The 20,250-nt window shown below is 37.0% G+C and overlaps 1 protein-coding gene across 9 annotated transcripts in view; it reads right to left on the reverse strand.

The window, feature by feature from the left end:
- The window catches only part of METTL25 (methyltransferase like 25), a 163,418-nt gene that overhangs the window by 141,828 nt on the left and 1,340 nt on the right, over window positions 1–20,250 (reverse strand). The window lies entirely within an intron of this gene.

A 20,250-nucleotide genomic window follows, 5' to 3' on the forward strand; every position in this document is an offset into this window, starting at 1 on the left:
GCCCAGAGCCCGACGCGGGGCTCGAACTCACGGACCGCGAGATCGTGACCTGGCTGAAGTCGGACGCTTAACCGACTGCACCACCCAGGCGCCCCTATATTTCTAAAAACAAAGCAACCCAACTCCTTCATGCCATGCTATGCCAGCACTCAGCTGTAAAGCAACACCTTGGAAAGCAACAACACCTTGTACACGGAAGGCACTCAGTAAAGAGGGGATGAATGGATGAATGAATGAATGAATGAATGAAAGAAAGAAAGCAACACTTTAATACACTATTGCAGTATCACCAGCTATACTAGGAGAAACAAATTCTAAGATTCTGTGGTGGCAGTGATCACTGAGGCCAGTGGGAGGACTTCAGTAGCACTGCTGAGCCTGTTAGAATAGAATCTCATCTGAGCCCTAATGACTATAATCATAAGGTGAGACAACAGCAATTTAGAACATTTAGAATGTGATACAAGATAGAATATAATTATGTGCTAAATTTTGAGGTTTAACTGTGTTATAGGAGTTAGGACAAAGGTCACTATTGCTATTACATAGCCTAGACCTGTCCCATGGTCCAGAATGTCAAGAAAAAATCAACAGTGCCCTCTTAATAATCATCTTCAAAGGACATGGAAATGTCTTATATTCATTTGTACATGAATATCCTACAGATGCCTCCAATTCAAAAGGCTCAAAACTGAACTGAACATTCTCATGCTCTTTAAATAATGTCTTGTTTAATAACGTCCTTGCTCACTCAGTGCTGAAGTTTTTCCATCATCTTAAATACTCCCTGTGCCCTTGATCCACATACCTAGCCACTCATCAATCTTAATATAAAAATGTCTTTCATTGTGGAATGAATCTCCCCATCCCATCCCCCATCATCACCACCAGGGTTCAAACTCTATTAGTTCCCACCAGTGCTACTGCAATAGCTTCACAGGTGATTTTTTTCTGATCGATAAAACTGCCATAAGCATAGTAAGTGCTCAAAAGTGTTGCCTGAGTTCAATTGAACATGTTTCCTAAAATAGAAATTTACTTATATTCAATGCAAATTTAATTACATATTGTAAGGCTATAACTTCCACAACAGACTTAGGCTTTAATCTTTTATACTTGTTTAGTAGACTTCAAACCAAAGTTAAAGTCTGTCTTGCTGAACTGTGAAAATTATAGATAGGATGTTTTAAATTTTATGAATGTTTGAGTATCTCCATAATCCTATCATTTATATAAGGAAGAAATAAAATATATACTGTTGTTTTTTTAAAAAAATTACTTTATATCATCCAATTACATCTAGGAAACTTTTTGCGTATGCTACTTCAGGGCAATTTCTGGTTGCATATGAATTGAAACAGTATGTCATTCAACATGTAAACCACACTCTCAGAAAGAATAAGGTAAAATTAACAAAGAATTGACATTCATGTTCTCACTGTGCCAATATTAACATCATACTGAATTTTTAAAGTACATGTAACCATTTCAAAAGTATTTTCACATTTAACTAGTTATTTGTAACAATAAAATTAAATATAAAAATAGGAAAATCTAACCACGTATTTTAACTCTAAGAGACCATTTTCATAGTTTAATTTGAAGGCAAATAAAAATATTATACAAAAATATAGCAATTTAGAAACTGATGTGGTAAATTAAAAAACAACAACAAAAAACAAAACAACAGCAAAAAACCCTGATAAAAAGATCAACAATTCCAAGGTGTTTTCTATGTGTGAGGTAATAACTAAACCTCAATAAAGCTATTTTGAGATTCAGTTATGGGACATGTGTCTTAGCATTTACAAAGCATATGGACAACAAATGATCAATGAGGATTCCAGGGGCACAGAAATCCCCAGTGAGAATTCTGAGACGCCACATAGGATGTGCTTACTCAGGTCTCTGCACTTGTTTTCAACTCTGTCCGAGACCATCTTCTCCAGGTATTTTCATGGCTCACTCTCACTCCCTTTAGGTCTATGCTCAAATGTCACAATTTCAGTGAAAATTTCTCTGATAACTCTGTTTAAAACTGCAACCACGGGGCACCTGGGTGGCTCAGTTAAGGGTCCAACTTCAGCTCAGGTCATGATCTTGCGGTTGGTGAGTTCCAGCCCCGAGTCGGGCTCTGTGCTGACAGCTCAGAGCCTGGAGCTGCTTCAGATTCTGTGTCTCCCTCTCTCTCTCTGCCCCTCCCCTGCTCTCTCTCTCTCTCTCTCTCTCAAAAATAGACATTAAAAAAAATTAAAAAAAAACTGCAACCACATTCAACCCTTACCCTCTCTGATCTTTTTTTTTATAGCACTTAACACCATCTGAAGTTTATAGCAAGTAAGATCCAAGAGGACACAGGTTTTTGTTCATTACTGATTCCTCAGAACTTAGAATACTGCTTGGTACTTAAGTAAGTATTCAATGAATAAATGAACGAGCAAGAACTAGGTTTAAATTCTGTTTATCAGACTGTCTATCCCTGTGTGGCCATGAGTAATTTATTTATCTGCTCTAAGATTTGATTTATCCATAAAATGGGAGGAAAATACATATTTTATAATGTCATTAGAGAATACACACATACATATATGCATACAAATACACGTGAATATGTACACAAGAATTTGATGTATTTACACACAGATGTGCATACATGCACACACACACACACACATATATACATATCACTTAATACAGAGCCTAGAACACAGTAAGCACCCCCCAAACCATGAATCTAAACTAAGTAACTAAGTATACTTAGGGTTTTGTCAGAATAGAAGGTTGAAGACACACAAATGTTTTTAGGTCCAGAATACCATATAGGATACTATGAAAGAACCCAAAAGAAAGATCAATACACATACCCAGTTCCTAAATGTGGAGCCTGCTGGGAGAAAGGAGGTTTGGGTCTGGGACTTAGGTGCAAGACCTCCATCATTAGAATGAAGGCACAACTAGGGACAAGTGAGCTGCAACTTGAGACACAACAGAGGAGTCCAAGAGCCAACCCTGGGTTCTGCATTCTAGGCAGGATGACAACAAGAATTACTCAGTGTTGGGACCCCAGTGGTTAGCACTGGCTACCACTATTGTAGCATCAGCTTTAAAGTATAGGAGAGAATTCTAATACTAACGATATTTCTCACTGAATTTAATGTGAAATTTGACAGGTAGGTTACAAGCTTCACTATGCCTTAAACACCTGATGTAGAATTTCAAATTTATTAAGTTTTAATTTTCTATTACTGAAAGTCTCTATTTTCAGAAAATAACCAAAGCCAAGAGATAGATTACTAGAAATCCAACCACTTAAAACTCCATTTAAAATCAGAAGTATTTAAAAGTAAATTAAATAAATATTTGTGAAGATTTTCTAAAGAATAAATTTTAAATTTAATAAATCAAATATGATTTTATTACCAATATACAAAATTAATTCTGAATTGCAAAACTTTAAAAATTGGTGTTATAATTGTACAGGATACTTTAAAAATTGACCAGTAAGTGCTTTGAAATCAAACTCTGGTCACTTGTTCCTACCACAGATGTCTCATTTCCTATTCGACTGTCACTTCTTAATATCACTTTAGTCTCTACCGCCCATAGTGCCTCAACAATGTTAGTATCTTAGTAACTAACAATACCATTGACCTCTTACTGAGAAGACCAATATTTCTTTTCTACACATTGACTTGGACCTAGATTTCCATGCTTTCAAAAATAAAGAAGGCTTTCCAGTTTATTATTTGAGGCAGGACACACAAAAAGCTTTTGTCCCAAGTACACTGTAATTATAAGCATAATTAATAACTAATAGCACATCTTAAAAGGGTAAAATTAAGTCACACCTCTCTCTTAAAATTATACTTTTTTTCCATTATGCATTTCATTAACTTCAGCTTAATTTCATCTGCCATTGTTAGCTAAACTCCATTACTTACACTTCAACATTAATACAAAATAAATGTGTCTATTCTACTCTTAACTCAGTTATTATCATTTGCCAAGTAGAAGGAATACACAAAAGGAACCTGCATTAAGCATACACTTTCATTTATCTAGTTCCTACCATACCTCAGGCAGATCTTGTTCTTTACTTAACTTTTGTGTTTATAATTAATCAAATCAAATCAATTATTCTTTAGGGATCATTCTTCAAGGTGGCTGCAAACAGAGCATAAACAAATAAAATGTCCACCTAAATTTTAAATTCACTATTTTGTTTTCAATAACAAGAGGGAAGAATTGAGCCTCAGTAACTGTCATTGGTGCTGCCTAGAGACACTAGAGCTATCTAGAGCTGATTAGAGATCATCTAGAGCGGAATCTGAAATGGAGCATCCCCTAACAAGAGGAAGGACTATTTCCAACACTTGATATTATCTACAATTGCTAAATTATGGAAACAGCCCAAGTGTCCATCGACTGATGAATGGATTAAAAAAAGATGTAGTGTATACGTACGATGGAATATGAGCCCTAAAAAAGAATATCTTGCCATTTGAAACAATATGAATAGGGCTAGAAATATTAGGCTAAGCGAAATAAGTCAGTCAGAGAAGACAAATACCATATGATTTCACTCATACATGGAAATTAAGAAACAAATGAACAAAGGGGGAAAAAAGAGAGAGAGAGGCAAACCAACAACAGACTTTTTTTTCTTCCTGTTTTTTTAAAGAAATAGACTGTTAACTATAGAGAACAAACTGATGGTTACCAGAGGGGAGGTGGGAGGGAATGGGGGAAATAGGTGATGGGGGTTAAGGGGTGCACTTGTGACAAGCAATGGATGATGTCCAATGTAAGTGTTGAATCACCATATTGCATACCTGAAATTAATATTATACTGCATGCTAATAAACTGGAATTTATATAAAAACTTCTTTAAAAAGGACAAAAATAACTTTTTCTAAAAAGGAATAAAGACAGACTATGCAATGAAGACTAGTTAAATTAATGTTGGAAAACATATAAATCGCTAATAATAAGGAACAAAAAGTTACCAGAAAAAGTGAAGAATGAGCCCAAGTGTTGGTCTAAATGAAAAAGAATTCAAAGAAGTTTGTAATACTATTAACACTTTCAACCAGTGGTTCTTACCCTGAGATCTAAGAGCTAAAGAAGCCTGTGAATCACCTAAAGCTGTACATAGCTTTGCGTCTAATTATGAGCATAGATACCCTATTTTTTTGAGGAAGGGGTTCTATAGCATTCATTTAATTCAATCTTTTAATGGGACTTGCGACCCAAAAGATTAAGAATCATTCATTTTACTATTTTTTTAACCTTTATATTCCCAAATGTAAATATTATAACATGTAATTCAACCAAGTATTTTTCGTCTGCTTCTAGAGATCATTTTAAATATTCAAAACATGAAAACTAAGTAGTGACTACCAAAATAACCTAGGATTATTCTTTTTTTCCCCCATTAGGAGAGAGCTATTAATTCTTAACATGAAATTTATATTTTTAAAGTTAATCTAACTTTGAAAAATAACCCTTTCCTTTCCAGTATTTTTATTATTTAACAGATCCTCAGTGTTGATGGTCTAAGTTACTAGGCTGGCTTTTTTAGATAATTCCCATCTAAACAAAACAAGTAAATAATTTAAGGTACCAAAACATATAGATTAGTCTATTCCATTTGGAAAAATATATGTTAATAATAATAAATGGTTTTAAATAAATTTGCACAGTCTAAATTTAAATCTCTAATAAAAAAGGCAAGATTGTTACTTGTTTGCAGAATCCCTGAGACACCTCAAGTGATACAACAACCTGATCCAGGAGAAGAATGAACCACATATTTTTTTTTTTTTAATTTTTTTTTTCAACGTTTATTTATTTTTGGGACAGAGAGAGACAGAGCATGAACGGGGGAGGGGCAGAGAGAGAGGGAGACACAGAATCGGAAACAGGCTCCAGGCTCCGAGCCATCAGCCCAGAGCCCGACGCGGGGCTCGAACTCACGGACCGCGAGATCGTGACCTGGCTGAAGTCGGACGCTTAACCGACTGCGCCACCCAGGCGCCCCTGAACCACATATTTTATAAGCTATATTAGAAAACTGTAGTCATCAAGACAGTATGGCACTGGCACACACAAAAAAGTGACACACATATCAACGGAACAGAATAGAAAACCCAGAAATGGACCCACAACTATATGGTCAACCAATCTTTGACAAAGCAAGAAAGACTATCCAGTGGAAAAAAGAGTTTTTCAACAAATGGTGTTGGGAAAACTGGACGGTGATATGCAGAAGAATGAAACTGGACCACTTTCTTACACCATACCAAAATAAATAAGTCAATGAAAGACCTAAATGGAGACAGGAAGCCATCAAAATCTTTGAGGAATGCACAGGCAGAAACCTCTTTGGTCTTGGCTATAGCAACTTCTTACTAGACAATGTCATCAAAGGCAAGAGAAATAAAAGCAAACATGAACTATTGGGACCTCATCAAGATAAAAAGCTTCTTCACAGCAAAGGAAACAATCAACAAAACCAAAAGGCAGCCTATAGAATGGGAGAAGATATTGCAAACAACATATTTGATAAAGGGTTAGTATCCAAAATCTATATAGAACTTAATAAGCTCAACACTCGAAACACAAATAACCCAGTGAAGACATGAATAGACACTTTTCCAAAGAAGACACCCAGATGGCTAACAGACACGTGAAGAAATGCTCAACATCCCTCATCATCAGGGAAACACAAACCAAAACCATGAAGAGATACCACGTCATACCTGTCAGAATGGCTAAACTTAACACAGGAAACAACAGATCTGTAGAGGGTGTAGAGAAAGAAGAGCCCTCTTACACTGCTGGTGGGAATGCAAACTATACAGCCACTCTGGAGAATAGTATGGAGCTTCCTCAAGAAACCAAAAATTGAACTACCTTATGATCCAGCTATCGCACTACTATGTATTTACCCAAAGGATCCAAAAATACTGATTCAAAGGGGGTACATGCTCCCCAATGTTTATAGTAGCATTATCAACAATTGCCAAATTATGGAGAGAGCCCAAATGTCCATCAATTGATGCATGGATAAAGAACATGTGGGGTGTGTGTGTGTGTGTGTGTGTGTATTCCTCTCTCTCTCTCTATGTGTGTGTGTGTGTGTGTATATATATATATATACACACACACACACACACACACACACACACACACAATAGAATATTACTCAGCCCTAAAAAAGAATGAAACTTGCCATTTGTAATATATTTGTAAAGACGTGGATAGAGCTGTGAAATAAGTCAATCAGAGAAAGACAAATATCTATGATTTCACTCATATGTGTAATTTAAGAAACAAAACAGATGAACATATGGGAAGGGGGGCAGAAGAGAAGAGAGAGAAACAACCCACAAGGGACTCTTAATGATACAGAAGAAACTATGAGGTGACAGAGAGAGATGGGTGGGAGGTGGGCTAAATGGGTGATGGGTGCTAAGGAGTGCACTTGTTGGGATGAGCACTGGGTGTTGGATGTAAATGATGAATCACTGAATTCTACTCTTGAATCCAATATTGCACTATATGTTAACTAAAATTTAAATTTAAGAAAGGGGAAATTTTTTTTAAATTAAAACTTGAAAAAGAAAAAGTAAAATAAAATATAAAGTTGATAGATAAAAAAAAATAAATAAATAAATAAATAAAAAGTAAACTTAAGTCAAATACACATACTAAGTGAAAGGTGGGAGAAGGAAGATTGAAAAGAACAAACAGGGGCGCCTGGGTGGCTCAGCCGGTTAAGCGCTGACTTTGGCTCAGGTCATGATCTCACGGTTCATGAGTTCAAGCCCCACGTCAGGCTCTGTGCTGACAGCTCAGAGCCTGGAGCCTGCTTCAGATTCTGTCTCTCTCTCTCTGCCCCTCCCCCACTCATGCTCCGTCTCTCAAAAATCAATAAACATTAAAAAAAATTTTTTTTAAAGAAAAAGAACAAATGAGGCGTGGTGGTGCAGTCGTTTGGACGTCCACCTTCAGCTCAGGTCATGATCTCATGGTTTGTGAGTTCAAGCCCCACGTCAGGCTCTGTGCTGACAGCTCAGAGCCTAGAGCTGGCTTCGGATTCCGTGTCTCCCTCTCTTTGTGCCCCTCCTCCACTCACACTCTGTCTCTCTCTTTCAAAAATAAAGATTAAAAAAAAATAAAAAGAAAAGAACAGAAGTAGAAATATTTTATACAAGTTTAAGTTTGCCAGATTAAAAATGACCCTCCTCCTAAAAAACAATAATTATTTCCAGATAATTTAATAATGGAATTATACTTCCAAATCTGTCTTTGGTAGAAAATACTATAAAGTATTAAGCAGTATTAAAGGTTTATAAAAGCAGGTGTTGTAGACAAAAGGACAGATTCACTATGTTTAGACAATGGCTTCATACTCAACAGATGCAAAGAGCAGTCAATTAAGAATAATAATCTTTGAGAAATAATCGTTGACAAAGAGCCAGCTGTAATGAAATTCTGAATACTCTAAAAATAGTCAGTTTTAAAATAAAAAAAATAGTTGTCATGATACATTACCTCACTAAGATGGCATAAACATTCTTAAGAAACACACAGAGAAGAATAAAACAATAAATGAGGAACAGCTTAACATGCCAGGAGGGAAAACTAGAATTTTATTGTGGAGAATGATAAAAACTTGTGGAAGCAATACAACAACTGAAACACACACAGCTGGACATTTTAAATTTCAAATACAAAGAATGATGAAAAACTTATTTGGAAAATGAAATCAACCAGTTTTGGATAAAAGCACTGTCACATAGCTGGAAATTAAATAATAAAAATAGATAGATAGATAGATAGATACACAGACAGACAGATAGATAGATATAGAAAGGAGCACCTGGGTGGCTCAGTTGGTTAAGCCTCTGACTCTTGATTTTTGTTCCGCTCAGGTCATGATTTCATGGTTTGTGAGATTGAGCCCCGTATTGGGCTCTGTGCTGATAGCATGGAGCCTGCTTGGGATGTTCTCTCTCCCTCTCTCTCTCTCTCTGCCCCTCCCAGACTTGTGCATGTGTGTGCTCACATGCGTGTGTGCATGCTCTCTCTCTCTCAAAATACACTTTAGATAGATTGATAAATGGTAAATTAAGCATTTTCTTGGGCAATGCTTAGAACATAGGACTTTCACAGATCACACAGTCTAGAAAGTATAATTTTCAGACTAAATGAGAAGAAACTAGAGTAAAATTCTGCTTAGAAAGGAAAACTCCATTCATCTTTCCATTTTGTTTTATACTATAATTACCAATATCTTTTATCTTTCTTATTGGAATGTGAATTTTTAAAGGCAAAGATTATGCCCAGTTCACTTTTGTATTCAAGCACAATACCTAGTACCATGTTATACTAATAAAATCTTAAATAATATTTGTAAAAAGTAGAACACAATCAGACACCCAGAAGTTGTAAAGTGTAGAGACTACTGACTTTTCTTATCTTAATTCCAATAATGACTACAGCAAATTTTGAATACTGAATTTGTATAGGGGAGAGACAAGATGCTCAAGGATTGCTTAGTCCTTTCTTTCACTTTTCAACTATCAGTAGGGTTAAATTCATTCCAATCACATTTGGTCCTTATAGCCTAGAGAAGTGATAATTCGTACTATCCAAATAAAACATGTAAACTGATTCTAAAAATATGAAGCGGTAGGTAAATGGTTGAGGAGCAATGAATGTGAAATCTTAAAATCTCCATTTGGGTAACCTTAAATACAATATATCTAAAACTAAATGCATTATTTCCCCCAAAGAATTCTTTGAATTATCTTTGATTCCTCCATTTCCCTAAACTCATATAAATATCGGTCACCAAGAACTACCAATTTTCTCTGCACGAATTCTTTTAAAAATCATCACTTCCTTTGCATTTCCACTGCTATCATCTTGTCCCAGGCCAACCCTCAACTCTAGACTATCACAAAGGTGATTGTTGCCCCATGGAAGAATGATTCCAAACAGTTTAGCAGACTAGTCTCCAGAAACTGGCTGCGATATTTTTTTCAGACTTTACTCTTAGCTATTTAAAAATGTTATGAATGCTCTGCTCTCTGTTCCTGTCTCCAAATGTGTTTTATAGTTTTCCATATTTACCCTTTTGCTTACACTGCTCTACCTACTGGAATGTTCCTATACTCTATCCTTAGCTATATTAAATTTAACACATAGACAATGAGGACCAACTCTGTGGTGCTAACCATATGCTAGAGACCAGAACTCATATACTAGTAAGGTCGAAAGAAGCAAGTCATTCTAACACAACATGCTAAGTGCTCTAATAAAGGTAGAAATAAAATATACAAATAATTAGTTTTGTTATTAATGTAGTATTATTTGATCTGGGCTTTGAAAAAAAGATGAGAAATAAATGTATTGTTACTAAATATTTGAGGTGGGGCAGAGGATTGCACGAACAAAATGAGGGAGAGGAAAAATACATGGCACACTAAGGGAACAAGGCAGCAGAAGTACAAGGTATACGAGCAGAGAGAGAACCCCAAGAGAAGTACTGGTAATACTATACCACTCCTTTCTACTCCCTCCCTTCAACTTTGATTGAAAACATACCTTGAAACTGAGAACTAAAAAAAATAAAATTAAAAAAAAAAACAAAAAACTGAGAACTGACATCAAATTATTTCAGCCATCTTCATAATTAAAGTTGATGTGGAGTCAGATCATGTAGGGAGTTCAATCATTTATTAACTTGGATGACCCAATAATGACTGGTCATATGTTTTTCTATCTCAAGATTCAGGTTGACTCACACCCTCAACATGACCAGGGATTTAACAGCAGGGACTAATAAGGTCTGTAGATAAAACTTTTAAATCATTACATTCCCTAGGATTTGAGAACTAGGAGCCACCCTAGATAACTTTTAGTCAAGTGATCCATAACTATTTTTGCTTGTTCAGAAACAAACTCCTAAATTCACTTTCAGGGGATACAAGAAAACTGACTGAAGGGCACAAACCAAGAGTCATAATCTCTAGTACTTTGGCGGGGGGGCTGGAGGAGAAATTATTTCAGATGGAGATGCTTGCTAGGGGATGAAGATAACACTTGAAGATATAAAGGGAGCTTTCTGCCACACAGAGATGTGGAACAAAATAGCCAGATCTGATTTTTTTTTTTTTCAAGAGAAACTACAATCCCAGATTTATGGTGTTTGTGTGCATGTGTATATGTTAAATCTGTCAATTTTGAAATGTTGGCTGGAAAAAAACCAACAAACACTTATTGGTCATGTAAGACATTTGTATAAGCCACATGAGATTGGAGGGCAGCTATTTTCCACCTCAGCCACTGAGGAACACTTCAGGTGTTACTTCTTATATGAGGAAACTAAGGCCTACAGTTAACTGTCTGTTCAAGACACACAGCTAATCAGACTTAGAGATGGATTATCCAGGTCTTCTGACTCTGAGTCCAGTCTGCCTCTATCTGAGGGGAGTAGAATATAGGGAAGATTAATAATATTTATTAAATGCCTACTCACGTGGTAGGTTTTAACATATATCTTAATTACTTTTACACAGCCCCTATAGGCAGGAACTATGATTCCCATTTTTCATATGGGAAAACTAAGGCTCAAAAGCTGAACCAACTTGCACAAAATGATACAGCGCAGCAGTAAAGTATCAGAGCCAGGATCCAAAACTAAATGTGATGACCACAAAACCTATACTCTTTCCATGCTACCTCCTATTTGCTTACATTAACAGTGAGGTTCCAACTGAAGAGGAGACAGGCGATAAGGCCAGAAGTTGAAGGACTTTATTTTGCAGGAAATATACACCTACTGATGACTTTTGAACAGATGAAGGACAGGACCAGAAGTATGATTCTGGAAGATAATTGGAAAGCAGTATGAATGGAAAGGCAACTGAAATATAGAGTCTGAAGGCAAGAATAACAGCTCAAAGTTATTGCTAAAATTCTGCTGAAAGACTTAAAAAGGAGGAAATTAAACTATTTGCTACGGGAATGGGAAGCAGCAGATGCAAGAGAAATTGAGGGAGAAGAGACGACAGATTATGAGCCTGAGTAACAGGAAGAATGTTAATGCCATTTATAGAGAAGCCCTTTAACCACTGAGGTGATGAAGTTATAAAACAAAAATAAAGGCAGACCCTAGCAGTTATGAAGCCATGTAGGCAAGCAGAGTTTGGGTCTTGTGTGTGTGTGTGGGGGGGGGGGGGGGTGTTTTTTTTGTAAACCAGGCAAAGAATCTAAATCATGATAAACCAAAAAGATAGGTTACTATTAACTGCAAGCTTCCAGTGAAAGGTTAATGATTTGACAAAATTTATATAAACAACATAAGATGAATATCTAAACATATAGAAGGCACTCAAATTTATTCTGACCAGCTAAACATAAGCATAATTTAAATGGAACGAGGGGAAAAAAAAGGGGGAAATGTAATAATGAGAGATATCTTCATGAACTTTGTTGCACTGAACATGTTAATTATGGAAAGATATGGGGGATGGGGGCTCAAAACTTGGGGAGGATGTATTAAAAACTAGAATATAAATTCAGTTCTAAATGGTCTCATCTAAAAGGAACAATCTGAAAGCACCTTCTATATATCAAATAAGCAAAGTACGATGACAAATCACCCTGGGTTCCCAGATTTGCTTGCTTTGTTGCTCTCCCTTACTTATAATTGCAGTAGCAACCCAGGGACAGGGCTGACACTTGCCACTATCTTGTGGTGTCATATTATTTCCACACTTGAGGTCTCCTAAAAAGATCCAGAAAAACTGAAAAAGGGAAAACAGAGTTCAGGGAAATACATAAGGAAAGTGAATGAATAAAAGTTGAATACAACAGAGTAAAACAGATGACACTAATTATTTCTGTTCTCTCATTTTCTATTTCAAACACATTTTCTGGCTTCATATGTTTTAAATTAAATGTGAACACAACGTCAATACACCACAATAACCACCATCACCACCACCAACAAAAACTACTTAGGATGGCCAAGAAGAAATGTAATCTATTAAGATGCAATAAAAATAATTTAAGAGAAAGCTCAACAAAATAAAAACCCATCATAGCCATACACGTTCTGCGTTGTTCAATTAAAATGATAGTAAATTAATTACACAGATGCTCGCCAAAAGGAACCAATTCTCAGCATCCAATCCTGGTAAGGATCGTTTCAGTGACAATAATAAGAAACAGGAGAAGCAGCATATGGCCTCAAGAACCTGGAAGCAGAGAGTCAAGAGAAGCCCTGGAGGTTCAGGCAGGGTCTTAGAACAGCCCTGGGCTTTGGCAGTCACCAAGGACAGCTTGGATCTCCTGTGAGCTGAATAGGTTTTCCCCAACAGATTCTAAACAAACTTACAAGAAATGAAAATATGCATTAATACACATTGATAAATATATTTATAAATATATTTAAATATATCTAAATAAATATATTTATATATCTATATATAGGTAATCTATATTGTATAATATAACCCATATCATTCATTTGCTAGGACGCAGTCTCTTAATTTTAAAATTACAATTAGAACAAATAAAGACATACATTCTTAAAGAAAATTTTAATTAAGCTTGATAACTGGTTGAGCTGTCTCTGTAATCTAGATCTATTTCTACTTCGTAAAATATTTTGGCTACTCTAACTCAGAATATCATTTCCTTCTTGTGTTTTTGGAAGAATTTTCTAGACTTTGTGAAAACCAATAAATTTTCAAAGACCAAGAGATGGTTCATTTGCAAATGTTACAGATTTATACATTCAGTTATTACTTCCCAATGACACAGCCTCGTTCCCTTGAAAGGGGCATAACAAAATCTTATCTCTTGAGATGAGACATAGGAAACCCCTTTGTCCTGAGTCAGCAAAGCATTAAAAAGCTAGTGCTTTTTCCTGCAGATGGTTAACCTCACCTATATATGTAATGACTTTTAAAAATTTTAATCTGATGTGATGCCTGTCTTGATTTTACCTTCAAATTCTCAGGGTATCTTATTGTAATTTGCAATGTATTGAATGAAGTACAATATTTTCACATAGGGAAAAAACAGTTACTGACTTCTACCTCCTCAAATTAAGATGCTTGGACCAAATCATACATAAAAACAAAAATAAACATAGTATATACACAGAGATCATACCAGAGATAATAGATGTCTAGTTCATTACCACATTTCAAGGGGTACCTTCAGTAACACTCATTATAGATCTATGCTTCACTTCATTCAGTCTTTTTTTTTTTTAATTTTTTTTTTTCAACGTTTATTTATTTTTGGGACAGAGAGAGACAGAGCATGAACGGGGGAGGGGCAGAGAGAGAGGGAGACACAGAATCGGAAACAGGCTCCAGGCTCTGAGCCATCAGCCCAGGGCCCGACACGGGGCTCGAACTCACGGAGTGCGAGATCGTGACCTGGCTGAAGTCGGACGCTTAACCGACTGCGCCACCCAGGCGCCCCTTCATTCAGTCTTTAAGCATCAATTACTTCACTCATCTGTATCCCAGAAACTGTTCAAGTTGCTGAGTAGAACAGTGAAGAAAGCAAACACTGTTCTTGGTTTATACCTAGCTAATAATGTAGTTGCAACTACAGACAAGCCAGTGGACAATGACAATAGTGTGACATTTGTTAATATGGCAGAGAATACAGGTTGTTATAGGGGACATTCACATTTCTAGAAGTTCCTGACAGTTTACTTCTTTTAAGGAAAGACTTAATTACACAATCACCACTATACAGTATCATCACCACTACCACCATTATCATTTATTAGCCACAATATTGTACCCAGGCTGAATTTCCAGTTCTACGTTGGGTGCTATAGTATATCATCTTTAATCTTTACTACAGCTCTGCAAAACAGGTAAAATTTTACTTCTGAAAAAGAAAAAAAAAAAGCTGTCACAGATGTCAGCTCATAAGTGCCTGGCACTGACATACAAGTCACAGTCTTCTCTACTGAATGTGACAAGTGTCCCAGTACACCAATATCAGACAAGATCTGTGGCCATGACAACTCCATAGTCATGTCTGAGCACAGACAAAATCAAGGGCATGGTGCAAATGCCAAAGTTCGTATGCGTGTGGTGAGAAATGAGGCCTTATGCCAACAGGCAGCAACAACTAGCCACCAGTGTGAGGGAAACAACATGGAGGCAAATCCACCAGCCTCAATCAAGCCTTCAGCAACTATGGCCCAGACAACATCTTGAGTATAACCTCATGCGACCCCAAATCAGATCCACTCAGTTAATCTCCTAGAATTCCTGGCCCACAGAAACTGTGTGAGATGGTGTAGTTTTAAGTCACTTGTTTTGCAGCAACATATGACATTAATATAATTGTGTCAATATGTGTGTACTTCTCCAGTTAAAAATTTATGAGGTAGGTCATATAATTAAACATTCCTTAATGCTATATTTTCCTTTAATTCTTAGAGATTATTCTTATATTTTCTTCTAGTTCTTTGAATAATCTTATAACAGTCACTTAAATCCAACACCTGAGTTCAACAAGGATCAGCTCCTATTAAGTCATTCTTTTTCCCTTTGGTTACACTTTTAATTCTTTGAACATAGCTACTTAAATCCAACATTGGTGCTCACTTGGAATCAGTTTCCTAAGTAGGAATCACACTTTCCCGTTTCTTTGCACATCTAGTGAGTTTGGGTTAAAAAGCAGAATTGCAGGGAATTTGTTGTAGTGAATCTATTTTGTTTTTCTAAAGGTTTTGTTATGGTTGAAATTAACTCCTCTGGACTCCCAACTGTGAAATCTATCTCCCTTCAGTGTGAAGCAGCTGATGTCTCTGCTCAATTGCTGATTTGCTATCCTGCCCCCTGAGGGTATCCCTGAACCTGTGCAGTGTAGCAGTCAGACAAAGATTTGGGTAGATTTCACAGACTGTGGGGTTCACCCTATGTTTCCAGGGCTCCCCAGCCTAAATTCCCACTTGCTAGCCCTGAGTTCTGCCTTTAGAATTCATGAATTCAAGCAGGCTCCTGATTTTTGCCACCCAAGTTGTGTGCACTCTGGGAAATACACTCTTTCAAAGGGGCAGTAAATTTGCAAATCTTGTCAGAAGCTCTCTTTCAAAGGCTTACCATGCCCTAGTTTTGCCAGCAATTTTGCTGGATTCTGCATGTGACCTCTAAACTTAGAAGTCACCCAGGGATTGTGGCAGAGCTTGGAGCTTAGATCTCAGCCGTTTCTGTCCTGCTTCTACAATATACTCTTTAAATTTCCATCTGCTCTGATCTCTGAACTTTGTCATCACCACCTTGATGTGGTAAGGATGCAGCTTTCCACTGCCAGATCTAGGGGGGCTTGGAGCACAAAAGAAAACAAGAAAGCCACTAACTCCCCGTTCTTATCCATCAGTAGAAACCTCCTATAGTAAAGTCTTCTCAACTACCTTTCGTCATCTTCCCAAATCTTCCAGCAGTTGTTTTTTAATGATCTGGCCACTGTTTATCATTGTTGTTTGCTAGAGAAACTATCTGATCTCTTCAAGTTGCCATTACCTGAAGTTATTTTATTAGCTTCCTATCATGTCTTCCTGCTTCCATTCTCCCCTTCTAATAGTCTCTTCTCCACACAGAAGCCAGAGTCATAAATCACATATCACATAAATCATAAATCACATATCACACCCCGCACAAAATCTTTATTTTTAAAGACAGAGTGTGTGAACAGGGGAGGGGCAGGAGGAGAGAGAGAAAGAATCTTAAGCAGGTTCCATGTGCAGTGCAGAGCCTTGTGCAGGCTCAATCCCATGTCCCTGGGATGATGGCCCTAGCAGTATGGCCTACAAAGTCCTATATAAAGTTACCCCAGGCCACCTCTCAAATCTTATCTTTCACTAGTCCCACCTGGATCATTCTTCTGTGCTTTCAACACACCTAGCATATTCCAGATTGGTGCCTGCTCTTTACTTGGCCTAAAACACTCTTCCTCCACTTAGTTGTACGACTGGCTTTCTCCAAGTTTCTGTTCAAATTTTGTCTTGCTAGAGAAGACTTCCCTAATCACCCAATCTAAAATAGCATTTCTCTCCACCACACCATCCATCTTCTTCACTTTCTCTTCCATGCTTTGCTTTTCTCTATTGTGTTTACTGCCACTTGATCTCACTTATTTATGTTTATATATATATACCATATATACGCTTGGTTTACTATGGATCTACCCTCTCTTAAACATAAGCTCCATGTGGCAGGAATTTTGTTGCATTCAGTATCATAACTGTAGGGTCTAGAATAAAACCTGGTAGATAGGAAGTGCTCAATAAACAGTCAAATAAATGACTGGGTTAAGTGCTGCTATTTGCTAGGCATTATTGTATCAACTCATGTTACTTTCATAGTACTCCATCAAATAGGCATTATACTTATCCTTATTACAGATAAGGCACCTAAGTACAAAGCGTTGAAGTCCAAGTTAACAAAACTAGTAAGAAGTGGAGCCAGGACTTGAACTCTGGCAGTCCTGTCTGCAAAGCCCATTGCATTAGTCTACTCTGGCTGTCATAACAAAATATCAGAGACTGAGTGAGTGGCTGAAACAACAGAAATTATCTTCTCACAGTTCTGGAAGCTGGAGCATGGAGGTGATGGCAGAGTTAGTTCCTGGGGAAACTTCTATCCTTGGCTTGCAGATGGCTGCATTCTGTGTCCTCATACAGATTTTCTCTGTGTGCCCTCTTAATGTCTCTTCCTCTTCCTGTTGGATTAGGGCTCCACCCTTACTGACCTCATTTAATCTCATCTCCTTAAAGGCCCTATCTTCAAATATAGTCACAATGGGGGGTTAGGATTCTAACATATGAATTTGGAGGAGGGGGTCCCGATTCAATCCATAACACTTGTAATTTATATCCATAAAATACAGTTATTTTCAGTATCTTTCCTTTTTACTTTAGAGAATTAAATGTTTCTTCTCTAATTGTTTTTAGGCAGACAGAGAAGAAACTTTCAGGACTCTGACCAGGCCATAACATCACCTAGTAAGAGAAATCTACTAAAATAGCTACCCTGAGGATCTTCAGAAACAACTTGGTCTCATAAAACACCAAATGATTGGGCCAAACATCTGCTGGTGCACTTTTACACACTGTGCATTAACTCAAGTGAAGCTCTGGGAATTGTGTTTATTTGTAACTCCTCATACAGAATCAGCAGAAAACCCCACTTTATGCGGGTCCCTGATGGAAATCCTTTCCAGTCTCCTTGGTGCTCCTTTAACACATCATGCATACTCCCACATCAGAGCCTATGCACTTCCTGTTCTCACTGTCTGGCATGTTTTACCTCCAGATAGCTTCATGACTCATTTTTCTCCTTTCTAGGTTTCTTTTCCAGAGATATCTACATGAATTCTTGCTGGAACAATCTATATAAATTGCAAACAAACTTTCCTCCTGCACTTCCTCTATGTATTCCTCCCTTCTCTACTTGATTTTTCTGTGGCATTAAAAATTGTCTCTCGGGGCGCCTGGGTGGCGCAGTCGGTTAAGCGTCCGACTTCAGCCAGGTCACGATCTCGCGGTCCGTGAGTTCGAGCCCCGCGTCAGGCTCTGGGCTGATGGCTCAGAGCCTGGAGCCTGTTTCCGATTCTGTGTCTCCCTCTCTCTCTGCCCCTCCCCCATTCATGCTCTGTCTCTCTCTGTCCCAAAAATAAATAAATGTTGAAAAAAAAATTAAAAAAAAAAAAAATTGTCTCTCTTCCTTCTAGAATGCAAGCAAGATGAAGACAGGGGTTGTTGTTTATTTGCTATTTCCCTAGCTCCTAGAAAAGCATGCCACACAGTAGACACTAAGTAAATGTTTGCTGAGAGAGTGAACAAACTTCCCCAAGGTTACAGAGATAGTGGTAGAACTGGAATTTGAATCACATCTGATACAAAAGTCTAAAAATTTAACTGCTAAATTATACTGTACATAGCCATGTGATGTAAGTTTTAATAAGATACAAATATAGTCAAAAGAGCAAAAACTACTCTTCTCTGACACAAACAACAGACTTCATATAGAGACAGAGAAAATGCCTATAGTTTTTCTTTGCATGAACAAAAATTAATATCCCTTACAAGCATGAATTATAAAAATTCATTATTTTAATAGTAAAGGCAGCTGACCATTTGCACAAGTGAATATTATATATAAAAGTATGCAGGGCAAGGTACTTTTCAAAAGTGAACAATCTGGTCTAGACTCCACTGTTGTTGGATAACTAAAAAATTGATTGTAGGGTTTTCCCAAAAGATAGTAGTAGTATTTTACTCCTAGCCCAAGAGAACGAGTAAGTGGTGTCACTCATTCATTCATTTACCAAATATTTATTAACCACTTATAGTGACTGCACTGTACTAGGGATACAGCAGTAAACAAAACAATTCTTATATTCTTAAAAGGGAAAACAATAAAAACAAAACAGAACAAAGGAATGTAGTCGTGTCATAAAAATGTTGGCTGTGATAATAGCCTTTGTAATTCACTCTTAGATAATTCAGAATAAACTTTCAATGCAGTGAAGACCTCAGGTGACCCAAGTTTGAATCTCCATTGCTGTGACCCTGATAAACTACTTCAAGTTGCAATTTCACAAAGATGGGAAAACAGAACCCATCTTGCAAGCCTGATATAAATGTTAAAAGAGAAAATATTCAAGAAAACACTTAGCACACGGTAAATAATAAATATCAAATAACCCTATTATTATCATTAGGATATGCAAACAATCTAATTCTTTTATTGTGTGAAAACCCATATGAAAGTCTTGGGCTTCATATTTAATTGCTGGTGTTTTGTTTTGTTTTGTTTTGTTTTGTTTAGGAGCTACCATGAGTCATTCATTCATTCAACAAATGTACACTGAGAATTTAAGCCCTGTTACTAGGTGAGTACTGGGTATTAAGAGAGCAAACTGAAGAGGTGTGTAACTTTTCTACAATGAACAGTACCTTTAAAGAAACCAGTATTTACCTATTACAGGAGGACCCTCTAGTGGTACTTTGTATTTCAGAGAATGCTCAGTGAATACAGTTCACTAGTAAGTGCAAAGTTGGGAAAGCCTAGTAGCAAAAGGGAAGAAATTCCAGAAGCCTGACGGTGTCCTGTCATCTCTACTTCTAACATGTACTCACCTCAGTAGAATCTAAATTTCTCCAAGGCAAGAAACCCAAGAGCCTGCAAA

This window comes from Puma concolor, chromosome B4 (assembly GCF_028749965.1).
Source record: "Puma concolor isolate L17-30 chromosome B4, mPumCon1.1.hap2, whole genome shotgun sequence".
NCBI lineage: Eukaryota > Metazoa > Chordata > Mammalia > Carnivora > Felidae > Puma > Puma concolor.